The sequence below is a fragment of the Enoplosus armatus genome, chromosome 10 (assembly GCF_043641665.1).
Source record: "Enoplosus armatus isolate fEnoArm2 chromosome 10, fEnoArm2.hap1, whole genome shotgun sequence".
In the NCBI taxonomy this organism is placed as follows: Eukaryota; Metazoa; Chordata; class Actinopteri; order Centrarchiformes; family Enoplosidae; genus Enoplosus; species Enoplosus armatus.
This window is the reverse complement of record NC_092189.1, coordinates 22,737,589-22,744,177: the sequence shown is the minus strand read 5'-3', so window position 1 is coordinate 22,744,177 and position 6,589 is coordinate 22,737,589.

The following is a 6,589-nucleotide window of genomic DNA, read 5'->3' as shown; positions in this document are numbered from 1 at the left end:
CTGAGAGCGCATCTCTCACTTCAAAATACTCTTTACAAATGCCTCCTATGGCTGTATTTATTGATACTTGTCTCCTCACTTTTTCAGTTCTGCTTTCCTTCTGCAGCGCTTCTTCCTGTCCATCCTTTGATATTATATTACTTATTAATTACTGTAGATGCACTTGGTTTGATGGTGTGTTCGGTGTTTGTGGGAAGCTCCAACATCTAACATTTGAGAGTCAGCTACCAAAAAGCATTACATGCAGCAAGCAACGCACGTTATTTGAAAATCAAACCTGGAAGACCAACAATAAGGAAACATGACGTCATTGAAAATGCTCAGATGGCAACTTAAGTGTTGAGTGTCGGCTACCTACAGGCCTTTTCAATACACCAACGAGAGATGCTATTGATACAGCATTACCATGCAAGTCTCTTTAAATTGATTACACTGCTGTACTGGCATTAACTGAAACCAGCAGCCTAGAAAGGAATGCAGTAGACAGTGTTCAGCAGAAATGTTACAACACACAGTCTGTCGAGTAACTAATGGACTAAAACATGCAAACCATCGGTCTGAGTCGATGTAAAGGATCTGTGATGGCGTCTGGTGGGTTATCCGCAGTCTCCTGATTAGACTTGATACTCAGGGTCAGCTGGAATATTCAATGTACCTGCTAAGAGATAATATTTACTGCTCTAAAAACATTTGATTTCGAAACAAAATGGAATTTGGAACGAGAACAGGACGAGAACAGCGAAATGTTGGAAAAAGTCAGTATATGCATATTGTTGCACATTGTGGCTCTGATGTTTAGGTATTTTCAGGTATTTTGCATAATATATAATATCCTGTGGATGGTTTCGTAGATGTGGATCCTTCACGGTGCAGTTTTATAAACACAGAGAGGGAAGCCGCCGCAAACTCGACTATTAACATTCTACAGCGGGGCTGTCAGTCGCGTCTGTGAATCAAATGTTAACAATTATGTTGTATTTTTAGCTCGGTTCTTGTGACATGAGCTGTGTTGACACATTAGTCTCAGCTTGTTTGTCTACATGCTGTCAAATGGTCAGAATGTGTAACTCTGTAATGAGAATGAACTGAGAGCACTGCTTGTAAAATAGATGTATGCTGCAAATACCGTGTGTATCATGTCGTTTCGTCATTCGTTGATGACTGACTGAGTTTCTGCTCTGCAGCATTGGTTTTACTGTATATTTATAAGCCTGTTACAAAATAATATGTTCATTTTAGCCTTTTTAGCATATTTACATATGGCACCATCTTCCCCATGTGATGCTCAGTGTGAAAGCTTGTAAATAAAGGCAGGATTGTGTTTCTGTGGACTAATTTCTCGCTCTCAACACACACGATGTTTTACTGTAGTTAATAATGAGCAAAAGGGGAAATTGCTCATAAGTCACTTTGCTGAGGTTAGTAAAGATGTATCGCTATTTTCCTACTGAAATACTTTGGTGTTTTTACTGAGCTGTGTCTGTGTAGTGTAGTGAGTGTTTAGTGTGTTAGCTTGTGCTGTGTGGGCTGTTTAATACTGATGATGATTTTGAATCAGTTTCTTGTGTCTTGGTATATTCTGTTAATCAGAGACATGCACACGCAGCTACTTGTGTGTGTGTGTGTGTGTGTGTTAGTACAGTATGTGTGCACGTCTCCATAGTAGAAAGCAGAAACCCCTCACTGTGTGCATGTCCACTGCATCCACTCTGAGTGTGTGTATGATGACGGGTTTCTACGTATTAGAAAGCCTTCCTGTCAGCATTTGATGACTCTCTGACACACTTTCTCTGCATGTTTGTTGAACTCTCACTACACTTTCATTTCATTCCCGAGAGAATCTGTTTGGAAAAGTTTTGCACTCTTTTCAACCATGAGGATTTACAACCCAGCAAGCATTTGACTGACAGCGGTGTGGAGGAGCCGGCCAAGTGTTGTGCCAAAATGCTTTCAGGCCAGGGGAAAGAAATAACAAAATCATTTGATTCTACAAGAAGGTTGTCAGGCTTTAAGTTTTTCTATGGGTTATTCATTAAGTCCTTTTCCCCCAAATACTTTGAACAAAACAACCCAGTGAGCATGGATTTACAGAAGAGAGCCAAAGTTAGAACTGGGTTTAATCCTTTTGAAAAGTAAAAGGTTGTCAGATGGGTTACATAGGTTACATATAACTGTTGCTGCGACAGCATTGTAATGACTATATTTCAACATGGACTGTAGTTACAACCTGCATCCTGCTTTCTAAATGCTGTAACCAACATGTCTGCCAACTTCTAAATCACATTTAGCTCAGTTTAAATCTAGACACTTTTTTCTATCATATAATGTTACAATGTGGGATGTTCATATTAAACCTAGCCAAAGTTTCAAATCATGAGGTAAACGCATGTAAAACTTACTCGGTTATGCTCGAGTGAAGAGTTTATTCCAAGCCAAAAGCCTGTTGAAGTCTTCTTGGTAAATGTATGTTCTCACAAAACAGTTTACTTGAGTAGTATTTTAGGCATTAAATGTTCTCCAGCATACAAGTAACCGACGGTGCAGAGACTATACAGTCATTTGTTTTATGACAAAACGGATGCATGTAGCAGCAGTGGAAAAGTCCATACTTTCTGTAGCATGCGTGTTGTCACTGTTTATACTGTTCAACATGTAAATATGTGGTGAGAAGAAAACATCTGGAAACTGGCTGTTTGAGAGTAACTAGATATTTGTGTGGATGAGAGAGAATTGTCTGGCAGCACTAATGCAGGACTGCTGCAGGGAACATGCATAAAAGACGACTTACACAATGTATAAATATCTGCCAGCTGTGCTATCCATTTACACGAGTTTGTGTTTGTACACATTAGCTAATTTTCCCACCTAGAGCCATATATAATACTGTTATAAAACACAACATGACGCCAGAGTGGGATAATGAAAACTGATCGCCACTGGAGCCACAACAGGGGGCAGGACATGAGCTAAATTCATCATCGCCCCTCCCTCCCTCCCTCCCTCACACGCTGTAGTAATATAATAATAGCATGGATACATAATCTGAGTATGTCGTCACTGGTGTATGACGTAGGTCCCCGTGACGTAAGGGCATGCTGGGAGCTCAAAGGATTGCCGTATATGGTTGGGATGATCAGCGGAGCTTGCAAAGCTTGGCTCTGACGCAGGGACAACCCGTGACTGCAGAGGGAGAGGGAGAGGGAGAGTAGCAGCTGCAGTGCAACCCGTGAGCCTACAGGAAGGGAGCTTTAGCCTCATTCTAGCAGCGATCGGGGGCAGTCGTGACTGCAGAGCTGCCAGCCTGCAAGCCACAGCCGAGAGAGCGATACAGGACTATTTATAGGACGATTGTGCATGGGTCGGCTGCAGTTTCTAAGCACAGGAAGTCACTTGACTAGTTTGCTCAGGCTTTCTTGCCCCAGCAATGCATTCTTATCAGCATTTTATGATGCACAAGTGTAGTGTGTATTGTATAGCATTTAGCTGATGCTCTGATCACACAAGAATAACTTCCTGTGTTGTGTGTCAGAGCTGCAGCACGCAGTATATTTCCAACAAGAGTTTGTTTGTTTGTTTATTTATTTACTTATTTGGTAGCCCTTTAACATCCAGCTCTGATTACGTTTCTGCTTAAGTAACTTTAAGGTTGTTTTATGTGATTTTTACTCCACACAGTTTAACGGTAGCGTATATATTTACCAGATATATTCTTCATTGACTTGTTGCAATTCATTGATAACATGTTTACACTGATTGAAATATACAAACTTACTTACTTACAAACACCAAATACTGCTGTGTGGTGAAGCAGTTGTTCTCCGTCTCAGGGGAGGTATCGGGGGGTGTTTTGGGGTAAAGTAATTTACATTAGCCAGATGAGAAAATATTCCTGAGTTACAAATATATTTTGATATTTAACCTAAATTTAACCAGGTTGGAGTTTAATATATTTTTCTGGGTCTAATATAAATGTTAATACAGCAGACGAATAACGTCAAAATACAGTCGGAGACGTGTCATTTATTCAATCTTTAGGTGGAAATGAAAGTATAGCAGGACACTCACTGTGGCTGATATGAAAACCTCATTTCTAAAATGATCGCAATTCACTTTGAAGCCTAATTAATTGGGTTTGAGAATGTTTCTGTGTTTATCTTTCTAAATTTATATGAAAGAACTTTGTTGAGTTCAGTTAGATTTGATGAAGACTGAAGGTCAAAGTGGACAGAATGAATAACTGTGAAATATACGGCAAATATGAATATAAATATAACAAATGTAAAAATGAAGCAGCAAGTAACAGGTTGATTTTTTTTTTGCACATTTCAAAAGGCAACATAAAAGTTGTCGTTGTCACCCCCACCTGTGTGAAAGGCAGAAGGTTAGGTGTGAGGAAAAGGTGTAAAGTAAAGTTTTTTGCCGAAATGATTTACTCTGTAGTAGATATGAAGGCATGTCAGACATGTCAAAGATCATAAAGATGCATCTGGATGTTCCCCTGACACGGTATATTGCAGATTACACTTGGACAGCCGTACAAAAGATGGAGCAGCGCAACCCAAATTTCATTTAGGCTTCCATATTTCCCCAATCAGCAGTGCTATTTTCAAAATGCTGGAACATTTAGATGCATCATTCTGACAATATGGCACTCAATTGTCGGCCAATCCGTGTAAAGACACTGCAGATTAAGACCAATTTCAGCCCAGAGTTGGTCGCCCGTGACTCATTTATTTGTCAAACCTAACCTTTTGCCTTTCAAACAACAAACAAACAAAAAAGCAAACGAACGGTTAGTGTAATGTAGAAACAATGCGATCAGAGAGAATGGATAAACAAACGTCCTTCAGTCAATCTCAACGGGGGGGGGTGTGACAAAAACCTAGAAGTTATTAGGTTCATGGTGGACAGGAGTGTCTTGTCCTGGTGTCCCTGTCAGAGTTAAGCTGAAGCTCATGGGGACGACGCTGTGTGTCTAATAACTCTGCACTGCACTGCAGAGCTGCTCTGTTTGCTGCAGTCACGACTGCCCCACAGAAACAACCAAACAGAGGACAGCAGGACATGAAATGGCTGACAGGATGATTTCTAATCGTCTGCTTTCTCCTCTGGCTTTGGGCTGAACAATTAATCACCAAAGTAAAAAAAAAAAAAAAAAAGAAAAAAGGTTAATGCTTTACAAATGGATGTATTAACCAAGGAGAAGAATCATACATTCATTATTTAATACCCGTCTCACTTTAGTAAGAAGTTTATAATGTTAGTATATACACCGAATACAACGGCCTGGCAATGATGAAACCTACCTTCATGTTATGATGTCCAGTTTTTATTGACACTGTTTCAGAGAAGTGTTTATTGAACTTCATGGTCATTTTAAGGCTGTAGGGATGCTGTTGAATTGTATTATGTTATACTGTGGGCACGTAGAGCCATTCTGTTCATTTATAACAACAGTGAGAGCTGTGTTTGTGTTCTCTGAAGTAAGTCAAGTGTGTTTGTAGTGAGCAGTGGGCTCCGCCAAGGCTGTTCCTCGTCACCGATTCTGTTTGTGGTATTCAATAACACATCTGGACCATCTTAGCCAAGGAATGGAGGGTCTACGCTTGGTGGTCTCAGGGTTGTAGCTCTACTTTTTGCAAATGATGTAGTTCTGCTGGGTTCACTGGACTGTGACCCCAAGCGTACACTGTGTTAGTGGGTAGCCAAAATGTGAAGTGCTTGGAATAAGAGTCCGGCCGTGTCTGAGGCCACGGCACCATGGATTGCCCCCCTTCAGTTTAGGAGTGAGTTGCTGCCCCAAGTAAGAGAGTAAATAAGCAAGTGAAGACAAAACATATCTAGGGGTCACAAAGCAGTTGAGGGTCAGCATGTTGCATAAGATTGCATTGCACCAGACAGTCAGTAAGGAAGAGAGCTGGAGCCTGAACGTGAAACACTCAGTTTGCTAGTTTCAACTCTCACCTACGGTCATGAGCTGTGGGTAGTGACCACGAATGAGATTTCAGATACAAGAAGCCAGACAGCATGCAGAATGCAGGGTGTCTTGAATCAAGCAGCTCTGTGTAGTGCTTAAAGGGGTGCACACAACATGCATTTTCTAACTTGATATCGTTGTCCTCTCCTGTAAATTCTGCCATGATTGAGATGTTTTACTCACTTGAGTAAAACCTGTAGGACAGTGGAGTTACAGAGCTTTTTTTTCTTCGCCATCTTTTGGACGAATGCACTTGGTGCATGGAGGTCATCATATTTGGGTTCAGAGAGCAATTTAGTTGAAATTGCACAACGTGGCGGAAAATCAGCACAGTGCACACTGCTATGGCTCATGTAGCTGACCAATGATAGTATGGCCTTGCTGTTGGTGTGAAAGCCCCGTCAGATTGAAAGCAGTGTTTGATGAACGCCTGATGTGATTTTGTTCTAGTCGCAGATGGACATATGGAACCCAATGTCATTTGGTCGGTTTTAGTTGATCGATATCTTCCTCTGGCCTTAAGGTTTTTAGGTCTTTTCTATGGACTGTCTTGCTTTAATGCTTTAATCTGAGGCGACACAAACTGTGTTTACTCTTATTTTTATCCTTCTG